The sequence below is a fragment of the Lithobates pipiens genome, unplaced genomic scaffold (genome assembly GCF_037356315.1).
Source record: "Lithobates pipiens isolate NorthernLeopardFrog02 unplaced genomic scaffold, aLitPip1_a1.2 Scaffold_16, whole genome shotgun sequence".
NCBI classification, from domain to species: Eukaryota; Metazoa; Chordata; class Amphibia; order Anura; family Ranidae; genus Lithobates; species Lithobates pipiens.
Window position 1 is genome coordinate 409,042,355 of NW_027507748.1, and position 14,423 is coordinate 409,056,777.

The 14,423-nt window shown below is 40.0% G+C and overlaps 1 protein-coding gene across 12 annotated transcripts in view; it reads left to right on the forward strand.

Annotated features, from left to right (window-relative positions):
- Nucleotides 1–14,423, forward strand: part of MSI2 (musashi RNA binding protein 2) — an 845,284-nt gene that overhangs the window by 662,653 nt on the left and 168,208 nt on the right. The window lies entirely within an intron of this gene.

Consider the following 14,423-nt stretch of genomic DNA (forward strand, 5'->3'; position numbering starts at 1 on the left):
TATAAAGTATGTATGTAGTTCAGTGCCTTTTTGTGCCCTTTAAAGGATTTTAAAAAAAACTTTTTATATTATCAAATTATTAAGTAGTTAATTTAATCCAATGCTTTTCTCTAATATGTACCCATTTGACAAAAAAATAATATGTGGTTCATTGAGGTAAGCAGTTATTCATTTTCTTCAGTATCAAAATGCAAATGATTTAATTTGAGTAACGATTAAATAAAGAAAATAAAACTAACTGGCTTCTTTAATAAATACCCCTAAAAATAAGTAACGACCCATAGAATCCATGATATTTACTAAAACCAAGTTGTATAACAGGGATTCTGATTGTCTGTTATAAGCACTATATTATGCAGCTTTTTATCTCATTCTGTGATGTTAAGAAACAACACATGCCAATATCATAAATGTTTCACATTGGAACCTGATAAAAATTTGCTTTTGTTATGACATGCTGTACTGTGGGAACAAGAAGAGAGAAAGTTGGTTGCCGTTTGCCAAATAGTTTTTGTGCTTAAAACATACTGATGGTTGAGTCCTATTATCTATATAGCCACAAATGTTTCCGAGGACCACACACCAATATAGTGAATCACAAAACATATGATCACAAAATGGTTTTAGCTGGCTCTCCACCCATCAGGAAAACCCCTCTAACATGTTTTACCCTTGTAGGAAATTATTTAGGTGGCGCCTACCCCTCCTTGTACTCCACTTGTGTAATAATAATACATCAAATTTAAATATATTAATCCTGATGTACTGACTGCCTATCTTATTTCTTGAGGCCCTAAGATGCTAGGACAGTACAAATACCCCCAAAATAACCCCTTTTTCTAAAGTAAACACCCCAATGTATTTAGTAAGAGGCAAGGTGAGTTTTTGAAGTTGTAATTTTTTGGCAAAATTTTGGGGAAAATGAAGATTACATAATATTTAATTTTTTTCACTTTTTTTTTTACATACTGTGACCAGAGCAGACACTGAGACACATAGTGACACTGTACTGCTCTGGGGAGGTGATCAGGATTTTTTTGTAACCCTATGATTGTTTACTAACTAGTGATGATCTCTGTTATAAGCAATCATTTTTACGTATTGGCATGCATTCATGTGCAATGGCCGCAGCTATCACAATGTACGGGGGGTGCTGTGATTGGCCCTGTCTCAACCATATGATCACTGTGACCAATCCCAGAGATCACAATAGTACACAATGGCTATGAATGAAAGCTTTTGTGTACTATGACATGAGATTGCTGTGATTGGTCACAGCGATCACATGGTGCCAGGGCTGGCGTGATATAATATTCTGTTTTCCGCTGTGTGTAGTGGACACAGAAGGTGACAGATCACACCACTGTGTTGCCCATAGGGTGCATATGAGGCACACACCTGGAGGAGGTCATCTGAGGGATAACATTGCTCCCACTTTGCCGCCATTTTACAATAGGGCAGACAGTAAGTAGTTAAATAAATTCCTGTGTGTTGTGCATTTTAATTTCTGTCAATTATTAGCCAGGATTACAGACTCCTTCCTTTAAAAGGAGGCTTTTTATAAATGTCACTAAATATAGTCTAGGGCTTACCTTAAAGACAAATTGGGGTTGTTTATCATCAAGGCATTAGGTTAGGCTCATTGCTATGGGCTTTTATGGCTTTTATATCTGTATCAACATTTGTGGATTCTGTTGAATATAAAGTTTTGATGTGATTTTGATCCTAAGATCACAAGTTTTACTTTTATCACCTTAAAGCTAAAATAAAGTTAAAACTAAAGATCCGCTTTCAAAAATTGTGAGCAGGAATGTAAGCGCAGCTAAAGTTACATGCTAGCATGTACAAGAGTGATGTCATCCTGTGCTGGTCAAGGAAGACGGCCACAGCCCAGCACCCAGAAAGATGCCAATGCTTGTAAGGGACATTGGACTGTTGAAGTGGAGGTAGGTTTTGCTCCCTTTAGTTCTGCTCTAAAGATTTTTGACAAAGCTGAAATACTTAGTGCCTGCCTTAAATAACTTTAGGTTCATTTTGGGAACACCCAAAACACACACCAGGTGCAGTTCCATACAGTAACTAGACAGTAGTTATATAACCCCCTGTAATATTGGTATGGCTAAAATACAATCTCACTTATTCCTTTGGTCCTATCTGAGATAATAATTATTATAAGTGAATACCACCGTTTGTCTTTGCCTGAATCAGGCCAATCCTTCTGCAGCTCTTATGATGAGGTCAATAACAACAAATGTGCTAAAAAATACAGATCTAATTAATTCACCCAGAAAGTATGTGTACGATTACCATAATATGATAAAATATAAAGTAGATGGTACAAATTTAATGTAATGATGTTTACAAATGAAAATACAGAAGGTTATCAATAAACAGAAAAGGTTACAGATAAAGTAATGATGTTAAAAATAATGGTGTTTTGTTATGCAGTCATGCTGATGTTCTGATGTTTTGGCTCTGAGAGAGCACTGAGTGCTGATTTTATACACTTATTCTGACACCACCCCTTCACCCCCCCCCCCCCCCCCCCCGACCGAGCAGAGATACAACCTTTATTGGTCCTAAATACACTATCATTGTCGTCCATTGGGTGGAATTGTTGGACTGCAATCCGGTATTTGATAGACAGATTGAGTTCAAGTCAATTCCCACAGAAAGGTCAGCCACAAAATCCATCAGAGGTACAGTAAGAAAAATAAACTACTTCTTCATTCAACTACTTCCATTGATTCTCATTAGGCCATAAGATGATCATTTATTGTCTATGTGTACCATTAGTTGTAATTCTGAAGCTCCTATAGTGAATTTTTAACTTTTTAAAAAACTTCCATACAAGCAGTTACAAGTAAATATCTCTGCTGTATGCCCCTTCCTGATTTAGCCCTGGTTCACATTTATGCCACTTTGAAATCGCACTACTTCACTTGAAGTAGCGCAATTTCAAAGTAGCAAAGTCAGCGTGATTTCAGGTGCTACTTGATAGACATCTGTGTGGCTTTATTCACAGATGTCTATGGAAGTCGCAGCTGAAATTAGCAAAATAGTGCAGGAACTACTTTTGCAAATCAGTGCGGCAGCGCAAAATCGGTGTTGCACTGATTGGAACAGTGGCATTGCCTCCAATAGGCTGTGATGTGTCATGCTATTTGATCTCTCAAATTGCATGTCAAATTGCTCCAATGTGAACCTGGACTTAGTTTTACTTTGTTACTATAGCCTGACGTTTCCTGACCTAATGACTAGACTCCTCATCACCTTTCCATTGTCAATGACAGCACCATTAGTAAGACTTTCTCACTGGGCAGTGGTATCTAAACTTGAAAGTCAAACATGTTTTTCTTAGCTATCACATATGTGTAAGCATCCAGCCTTGCTTTAAAGTGATACTAAAGTCACAGTTTTTTTTTTGTTAAAAATAACAAACATGTCATACTTACCTGCTCTGTGCAGTGGATTCGCATAGAGCAGCCTGGATCCTCCTCTTCTTGGGTCCCTCTTCAGTGCTCCTGACCCCTCCTTTCTGTTGAGTACCCCTACAGCAAGCAGCTTGCTATGGGGCACTCGAGCCGAACCACAGCTCTCTGTGTCAATTCAGACACAGAGGAATGGCCCGACCATGCCCTTTTTCGCTGACTGGCTTTGATTGACTGCACCGGGAGCCAATGGCACTGCAGTGTTGTATCAGCCAATGAGGAGAGGAGTCCTGGGCAACTGGGACACTCCTACAACATTGCTGGATCTAGATGGGGCTCAGGTAATTATTAGAGGGGCTCCAGCACACAGAAGGCTTTTTATCTGAATGCACGGACTGCATTAAGATAAATCTTCCTCCTTTTCAATCACTCTAAATCATGGCTATGCTACACAGTTGTATAGAATGGTACATGAATACATACACACTACATAGTGACAGTTTGCCTTCCAGTGAAATGCCACCAGTGCCACCAACATATCAAGTTAATCAAAAATGTAAATCATTTTTGATATGTTGCTAGCTGTCCAATATTTTTCCAGATATTGCAAGCAAGTCACAAGATTTAGTAATAAATACTGTACAAGAAATGTGACAAACAGGTGTCTGTTCTTTATTTTGTATATCCCATCTGAAAGAATAAATATAACGTTCCATGGTTTGAATCTTGTAGCATATCTGTGATATGATGCTCCTGCATGCTTGTGTTCCAGGATAGGGATGACATTAGGCACTTTCGCCTCCTAGCCTAAACCCACCTAAGCAATCCCACCTGGAAACTGTCATCTGTAAATTGCTAATCAAAAGCATCTGAGGTATTACCCACCCCACAGCTTCTTGTATACAAGGGATATGTATGTATGCAGCTGCAGGGCAGAGAATGCCTTGCCTACTTATGATTGGCATAGTACATTGACAGCTTCTTGGCGGGATTGCTTAGGTGAGTTTGGACTGGAATCCGAACACACCTGAGCATATCCCTATTCCAGAGTATTATTTTAACACAATGAAACTTAGATTATCAGAAACCTCTCCCTACTATTAGGGTGCGAGTTTCCGCTCTCATGCACATTACTGGATCAAGATCAAGGTCAGGTAAGTATGAGGGGAGGCTGGGGGGGGGGGATAGAATGCATTACCTTCTGCCTTTGTAACTGTTTTTATTTTGTTCTCCAGTGCAATAAATTCCTGAGCAAAATACCATTGGTCAACATGTCCCTTATTTATAAGCCCAATAAGGGCACTTTACCTCAAAACTATAATTTTAGTAAAACATTTTGACCTAAAGATTTTTGGGAGGATGCTGGCTAAACAGATTGGAGTCGATCATAACTTCTTAAGGGGTAAAAGGGGGGGTTTATCCTGTCCAGACAGATCACCGACAATATCAGGCTGGTCACGAACGTCATTCAAGACACAAATTTATATTCTCAGTCTGTACTTTGCCTCAGCCTCGACATCGACAAGGCATTTGATAGTGTTACTGACCCTACATGCATCTTCTCTTATCTAAATTTGGCTTTAGGGATGAAGGGATCAACTTAGGTTTCAGGCTCTGTATCATATTCCACAAACAAGAATAAAGCCTCCATGTTTAAATCCATTTTTTTTTCTGGGCATGGGTGCCCCCTTTCTCCCTTCTTTTTTTTTCTCTGGACATATAGCCTCTAGCTTGTGTGATCAGGAGCAATTTGACTATTAAAGGTTATTTCTAGTTTAAAGACTTTTCAGGACCTTTCAGGCCTAGAAGTCAATTTATTTAAGTGTGCAGTTACGCTGATCACTCTCCTACCTAGGTATTCAACTCACTGCATCAAAACAATTACTACTCTTCCAATTACCAATGGTGTTTGCTTAAATCAAGAATTTACTATGACTATGGTGGTCTACATACAATATCCTAAATATTGGAAGAGTAATGGTAGCTAAAATGTGTATATAACCTAAACTTTTTTTTTTGTTTTTGTTTTTTTAGAGCCTTAAAGATCTACAGTTCTAAAACCACCATTGATGGTGTGCAGAAAATACTCAACAATGTTATCTGGTTAGGTAGGAAGTCTAGATTTGAAAGACTGCTGTTATATAGACCCCAAGTGCAAGGCAGCTTCGATTTACCCAAACTGTGGCACTACTTTCTGGCTGCCACAATTTGGCAGCCAGAAACTTAGAAACAACTTCACACCTTCTGTATTACTACCCCGAGATATGTTGGTCCAGCTCCATTCATCCTAGGGATCTTTCACATTTGAATGGTAGAGTTGATCAATCTCTACATCTGTGATCATTTTATCAAGCTAAATGTAAACAAACATCTTTGTCATCTTGGTTGGCCTCATCTCATTTTTGGATGCTTCCCTACAGCATATCCCTCCAGAAGTTTTTTTTCCCCACTGGGTAGAATGTAACCCGATCTTCCTGGGATTGCTTTCTGTCAACTCCTGCTTCTAATCTTTTGTCCAACTTCAAGAACTACATAATCTCCCTTCAAAAGAGTTTAAATACAGGTAAATTACACACTTTTATGGTTCCCTTTATGCGTTATCCCTAACTCAGCCCTCACATTTCTAAAGAATTTGCCTTTCAAACCCAAGAGGAAGAGGCATTATCTGTTCCTTCTTCCAGTACCCTAATGGTGTTCACTTTCCTGAGAAATCCTCTCAGATGGTGCTTTGGGGGACAGACCTAGGTAAGAGTTCTCCTCTCAGGAATGGATGGATATGCTGTTCAAACTTCATAAATATACTAGTTCAATTACAATTTGGGAAATGGCCATTAAACTGCACATCATATGGTACGTGACACCTTGTAATATTAATTCTATATACCCTACAATCCATGCAAATTGCTTTTTTTTAAGGTTGCCTGATTCAGGACACTTTCACTTGTATTTTTTTGGAGCTGCAAAGTGCTGTGTCCTTTCTGGGAACAAGCCTCTATCAAAACAGCCCAATTTGAAGATTCCCATATCTCTTTGAAGACCCTAATGTGCCTCTTGTTGGCTGCTATTCCTGATGTGCCCACACCTTGTGAAAGGTTGTAAGACACAAAGGTTATCACTATTTTATGTGTTATAGGACTTAATTTGATAAGTATTAAATAACTAAATAGCTGCTCCCCAAATAGTGTAGGAAATCTACTAGATTAAAAAGAGAAGGTGACAGGTGATTTTATTGCATGCCACTGGCTAATTGACGATACTTCACTGAAGATTTTATGGACTGTTCAAAAGACACCTGTACTTTAATTGTTATTTAATATAATTTAACACTTGTTTCATGTATTATTTCTGGTCCTAATTGGTAACACAATCACCAGCCCATTCACATAGTGGGTTTAATTTTTAGCGCCCCTTATAGCCCTTAATTGGCATACTAATTCAGCACCTTGATCACAGGTTTTAGACTGTGGAGCCTGTTATGGCGAGGATACACCATACTATTTTTGATATGATGCCAGCCTATAATAGGAATTGGGATTACTGGTCCTGTTAGAGTTTGCCTTAACCATGACTGCATGTTATTGGCAGAATTATCTTTGATTGTACCATTTGGGAGAATTCAATATATCCCGTTTCTTGCTCCTCTTGCATGCTTTATTTATAATGCTGGTATTGTTATACCCTTATTGGCCTATCATTTTGATTTTGTTGGTTTGCTATAGCATGGCTTTTGATGTAATTTCTAATAGCTGTAATATGGAATCGATATGATGTCCTGTTCCTATTGTACTCTGTATTTTATATTGAAGATGTTCAGTTGTATTATTGTACACTGTACCATTGTACACTGGATAATTTGTGCATTTTTATCCTGATTTCAATAAAGATCAATTGTAAACAAAAAAAAAAAAAAACTGGGGTGGTCATGCCTATATATTGGCAATGATATTTGGTGGTATGGTTTGGATGCCAACAAAATCAATATGGTCTTGAAAAAATGTGTAATTACTAATAAAAGCAGATACAGGTATGTTTGTGGATGCAAAGTTTGCATTATGTTATGGGTTGCAGGTTCCATCTTTAGGCCTGGTTCACACCAGTACGATTTCATATGCGACTTGAATCGCATGACAAGGTAAATCACATTGTTTTCAAAGGTGTCCGGTCACATCAATGCAACTCAGCATGGAGTAATTTTTGGAAAAGTTTCCAGTACTACTTTGGTGTGATTTTAGTGCAGTTTTGTCCCCATAGAATATACAAATCTTATCAAAGTTGCATCCAAGTAACACTACATAATCATAAAAAGGTAGCTCCAAATCGTATCACAGCTGTGTTAACTAGTCTTAGAGCACACTGTGTATAGGGTTGCATTTAAAGCACTTTTACAGAAGTAGACCAATACCAAAGTCTTTCCTACCTTTTTTAGTTTCCACGACAGCTTGACCTATCTCTTCAAAATGAAGCTGCAAATCAAAGAATATATTTGTATATGAAGTGCTCTGGAGGCTCTCCACCCACAACAATATGGAATCCCTGATTTACCATTGTTTATTCATCATTTAACAGGGGTGGGCAAACTGCAGCCCTCCAGCTATTGTGGAACTATATGTCTCAGGAGACGTTGCAAGGCTTACAGTTACAAGCATGATTCTCAGAGGCATGATGAGACTTGAAGTTCTGCAATAGCCGGTGGGCTACAGTTTGCCCACCCTTGCCTTAGCCTATTGATGTTCTGCATTTCAGAAGTGGGGACACCAAGTGCACTAATACCATTTCTCTTGGACCTAGTGTGCGTGTGCACTTTGATCTAGGATGTATAATGGCGCGTACACACGATCAAACAATCCGGTGGAAAAGTCTGGCAAACTCAAGTCCGCCAAACAATCCCCCCGTGTGTAGCCTCCGGCATACTTTTTTGACCCGAAAGCCGTACTCGCATTTCGGCGGACAATCCGGCCGTGTGTATGCCAGTCCGCCGTACTTTTGCAATGAGAGGACTTTTCCCGCCCGGAGAAAAGTCCGCTCATTTCGAGCAGGTCTCCAGGTAGACGGGGCCCGCGAAGGAGACGTCGCTGGCCCCGCCGCCTGGTATGGACTTAAAGGGGAACCCCAACGCCGAAAAAAATCAGCGTGGGGGTCCCCCCAAGTCCACAACAGACCCTTGTCCGAGCACGCTACCCGGCCGGCTAGGAAAGGGGGGCGAGCGGGCGCCCCCCCCTCCTTAGCCGTACCAGGCCGCGTGCCCTCAACATGGGTGGGTGCCTTGGGGAAGGGGGGGCCGCGCGGCCCCCCCACCCCAAAGCACCTTGTCCCCATGTTGATGAGGACAAGGGCCTCTTCCCGACAACCCTGGCCGTTGGTTGTCGGGGTTTGCGGGCGGGGGGCTTATCGGACCCTTACCCTTTAATAAGGGGCCCCCGGATACCGGCCCCCCACCCTATGTGAATGAGTATGGGGTACAATGTACCCCTACCCATTCACCTGTAAAATAAAAGTACAAAAAAAACACAACACACGAGATAAAATACTTTATTGCACAGCTCCGGGGGTCTTCCGTCTTCGGGGGTCTTCTCGCCGGACTCCTCCGCTATCTTCTTGTAGCTCTTTTGCTAGCGGAGGAGTCCGGCTTTCTTCCTCGCCGCCGGCCTCTTCTCCCGACTTGTCCCCCTCTTCGGTTCTTCTGCCGGGCCACCGCGCCTTCTTATAGCTCTTTTACAGGCGGTGGCCCGGTCTTCTGTCGCCGCTGCCGCCTTCCGTTCTTCTTCTTCTTCTTCTCCTGGAGATGTTGGCTCGACGCTCTCTCCGGCCACAATGCCAGGGACGCGCTGCGCGGCCACTTATATAGGGACAAGGGGCGGTGTCACATGGCTTTATGTCACATGGGTTGGTCACATGGGTTGATGTCACATGGGTTGGTGTCACATGGTGACCCCGCCCCCTTACGATGTCACAGTCCCCATGTGACATCAACCCATGTGACCAACCCATGTGACATAAAGCCATGTGACACCGCCCCTTGTCCCTATATAAGTGGCCACGCAGCGAGATTTTTTTCGGCGTTGGGGGTTCCCCTTTAAGTCCATACCAGGCGGCGGGGCCAGCGACGTCTCCTTCGCGGGCCCCGCCTACCTGGAGATGCGCTCGAAATGAGCGGACTTTCCTCCGCGTGTGTGGGCGAGTCCGTTCATTTCGAAAGTACGGCGGACTTAGTACGGCGGACTTAGTGCGCCGTATTAGTCCGCTGAAAAAGTGCCGTGTGTGGGCAAGTAGCCCGTTCGAAAATTCCGACGGACAGTTTGGCGGACGTCCGCCAGACTAAGTACGTCGGACAGACGGCTACGTGTGTACGCGGCTTAAGAGTTAGTAAAGCATATGAAAGTTTTGTCAGTCAATGGACCCTGAAAACAGATTTGGGAATATAGGTTTGCTCAATTCTTACATCTGGATTATATTGTAAAGTTATCATGAGTGACCAACTATAAAAATAGTACAAAATGGGTATTTTTTTGTGACTGTGTTTTCTTCACTTTTATATATAACTAGCTATAGTGTTTGCCTTTGTTTGTCAATTTCTTTTTCAAGGATTTTACTAGATTGCCTGAAAATGCGAAACATGACTATCCAGTGGTTCAGTAATTCTGTATCTTGTCTAGATTGCCAGTTACAATTACAACAAAACAATTTGAAGCAATGTGAATTCACAGTGTAGAATTAAGGGCCCGTGAAGCAACAACATCAGCTTTGTCAGTTGACTCTGGAGTATAGGACATCTGATGCAGCAAGTGTAGTGCTGTGCACAGCCTGATCCCTGGCAATATGAAGCTAAGAGGCTTTTAAAAATGTTACAAGAGTTGTCTCACTATCAACACAGCTGGTGCTATGTAAAACCATTGCAATATTTCCATAAAATCATTCTGTAGATCACTCCCTGATGGTCTGTAATGAAAACAATAACCATTAAAAGCAGCTTTTCATGTTCAGGGAGAAAAATCCACCTCTGAACTGTGGAATATGAACATATAATTCCAAATAAAGGAAGGCGACTTTCCTGCGTAGAACCTGCTTAGGTATCCATGTACAGCGGCCTCTAGCATTGTGTTTTTTTTTAACTTTGTCATGTTCATTTGATAGATTTTTACTCTATGTGCATTAAGCGGTAGCCTGAAACATGTTAACAAAGTATCCAGATACATTTCTTTCTAACTATTGGTTCACTTATTTCAAATGCTTGCCAGACTTAAACAAGCCCTAATTACAAATTGTAATATTACACAATGAATGGGCTAAGGGAAATAGTCAAATCAATCATATTTCAGTATGACTAGCAAAAGTGTGCCCATTTCAGAACATACAAGACTAAGAATATTACAAACTGAAATCTAATTTAGTTTATACTTTGAAAACGTGAAACCAACTAAGATGCTTTGTTATATAAGTTTAATCATTTTAGTAATTCAAACATAAAAGGCTTCTGAATCTTGAGAAAAAACATTTGTCTTAAACATTTTCCTCCTTTTGTTTTTGCATGTTTTTTTTTCTTTTTTTTTTCTAATGTATGCTCTTGCTGTTTGAGGTATTTTACACAGTATGGAAAAAAGTTAGCAAACTTAACAATTTTGCACTTTTAAAGCGTTTTTTTTTTTCTTTTTTCAAGTCCTGCAAGGCAATGCCATAATGTGCTAGTATGCAGCACATACTAGCACATTATGTGAAACTTATCAGAAAACACAGCCCTCTAATGATGCACTGTCACCGCTGGAGGCCGCTTCCATCTCACCCGGTCTTCCTTCAGGGTTTGCAGACTCCAGCTGTGTGAGTGGCCAGAGCTGCGATTATGTAACTCCCATGCATTCGTGTGGGAGTCGCCGTTCACGGCACAGGACTCTGATTAATGGCATGGTATGCCGTTCCTTTAGTATGCATGTCTCGGTGACATCATCAGCTGCATAAAAAGTAAATATCTCCTAAACGGTACACATTCAGGAGATATTTACTGCACCTATAGGTAAGCCTTAACATAGTCATGCTTGGGAGTTTACTCCCACTTTATCACATGCTTACATTACTGTGTCCTTTTCAAGTTGCTGTTTGGGCACCATGCTATTGTGTAAAATGCCTAAAACAATAATATATTTAAGCTCTGGGAAAAATAAGTACAACTGCACTTGCAAAGTGCACAATCTACTTGTCTTTAGTTAATCAACCCCCTTAATTACCAATTAATTAATAAATTCTTTTGAAATTTCCACTATGGGCCTGTTTATATGGTAATAAATGTATTACTTATGTTATTACTTGAAGAGGAACTATACAAATTTCTGACAAGATAACCTTTTAGAAATGTTAAATATTGTCAATCTACAAATAGATGCTTATAGATATTTATAGACTTTTTATTCATTGCATACCTTATTTTTCTTTTTCACCCCGTTCTCACGGTGGTCATGAGAATAAGAGCAGAATAATCTCCCTTTACTGCTTGGAACTCTCCACTTACCTTCTGAAACATGTGACAGTGCATGTCATCTGCTTTTCTCCCTGAGGTCTCGCGAGATTTACAATTTTTACGGGCAAGATTTCACAGGAAGGCTCTTGTTGTTACGCATTACTGCTTTAAGAAGTCAGAAAGTGGAAAAACAGTAATTGTAAATAAAAGCACAAAAAGTTTGTTTAGTGAATGTAAGCTGTGATTTTTAGCAAAACTGGAAAAATGTCCACTTTAAGATATCAAAGTACCATTAGTAAAAAGCTAGAATCTCTTTTGGCAATTGTATTTTGTGAAAGTTATTTTTTATTTTCATCAAGTTTGTTTCTTTTTATGGAAACTATTTTAGAATATTTAAAAAACAGGAAAAAATAAACCCTAATAAGACTTTTCAGGCACCATAAACATAAGTATACAACAAAGCTTAATTAAGGATTTTCTTTATATAAAAGTATAGAAAATGTATTGAAGAAACATATTTCTAAAGACATTAGGGTTCATCTATACAATTAAAAAAAAAATCATAGTTCCATCCTTCATTGTTATAACATTGACATGACCCAAAACAATCTGTACAGTATCCAATTTGTAGACATTTACTAGATTGTTATATCATTGTATGACCTCATATGCCAGCTGTGTTTCACAACTGATAGCTCTGCTTTCTCAGGGGCACAATAAAGGAACATCTATAATGTAAAACATACAGTATGATAGTAGTAATAACAGTCCAAATAACATAAAACTATACATATACACAAGAAATCATGCAAATTCCACATTTTTTTGTTCTTACAACACTATTGATTAAATCAGGCACTGCCCAATATCCCTAGTCACCATCTTACAATACCAGGCATGGGTAACTTCCCCAATTCCCAACCAAACTGGGAGAACTGGCATCAAAGTACTGGGGTGCACAGGAAGGAGGCCTACTCTAAAGGATGGAGTTAAAATATTAATAAAACATATATACAGAACTCCCAATACGCCCCGCCCATTGAAACAAATAGGCAGCACTTCCTAAGTGTCGCAACTCGGGTGCTTTTGACCCCTCCTTTAGCCACTAGCGGGGCGTTAAAAGCGCCCGCTAGCAGCAGAAAATAAGTTCTAATAAGACCAGGAATCCATGGAGCCATATGCACAGTCAAGATCCCTAATCTAAAATAACATATCATAAAAAAGGTTTATAAGTCAGCATATCAGTGAGGTGGGGCGACCATAGCCCTCAGATTGTAAATCCACCGCACCTCCTGTTTCAAAATTCTATTGTCAAAATTGCCTCACGTGGGTCCTGATATGCTGTCAAGAGCTAAAAATTAAATAACGTTCAGATTATGAACCGTGCCTAAGGCTACATACGATAGCTGCAACCATTCAGGTACTGCTCCAGCGGCTTACCCCATGCACACTCAACACAGGCAGTTGCTCACTCGACACCAATGATATTTAGAATGCCTTGTATTTTTTTTACATGAATGCAAGGTCAACGTGTTCTCTGATTGGATGAGGTGAAGAGGATGGCCAGATGATGTCACAATCTCCACCTTATCCAATCAGAGCATGCCTTATACTTATTGAAAAAAATAAAGAATGGCAGCGATGTGGAGCACGTTATCCCATGTTCAATGTGCAGTGGGGAAGCCTCTGGAATAGCACCTGGAAGATAACTGCTATTTCTGTATGTGATGCAGACTGCTACAGTTATTTTCTGTTTCCCCAACCAGCTTTCTGTATATTTAATATCAATACTTATATCGTGTCAAGCTGGATCAATGTCAATGTTCTGCTTTAAACAATGTTATAATGCAGATGCAAGGTCACATATTTGATCTACATGAATAAAATAGTATTAAAACATGCATTGATTCACTGTATTTACATTAAGACTGGTAATTCTTCTGTGTAATACACAGCAATTATCATCTGTCATTTTTACAGCTGTTAATTGCAGGTATTAGTGGTGGGGTGAGCTCTGATCAGGGTAGAGGAACTATATGTTAGAGGTGCATCCTAAAAACCTTGTTGATGTTTTTGGGACATTTCTCTAATATTCTTAATCCTGAAGTGGTTTTGTTTGTATAAAAAGAAAAATGGATTCAAACTGGATTACTAGTATTTACCATGTCAAGCATGTACAATGGTGATTTGGTGTCCTTACTTGACCAGTCTAAATTCATATGAAAATGACTGATTACCTATAAACCCATTCAGCAAGAGGTATTTTGAGGCAGCTGACAGATGTTTGTGATGGAGGTGAGGTGAGGCGACCAGTTAGGCTCATATGTAAGTGAGTCAGGAAGATGATGAAGAGGCCAGGAAGGGATGTCAAGGGTGAAAAGCAGTTAGGGAGAATAGGGGGATGTGATGTAAATGAAACAGGACATGTAAATGGATAGTAGAGCAGGCCAAGGTCCAGAACAGAAGTGGTGACACCCTCTGCTGTATTTGAAAGCTGGTGATCCACAGAATCTACAACTGCCTAATAGCGCTGTAGAGGGGTCATA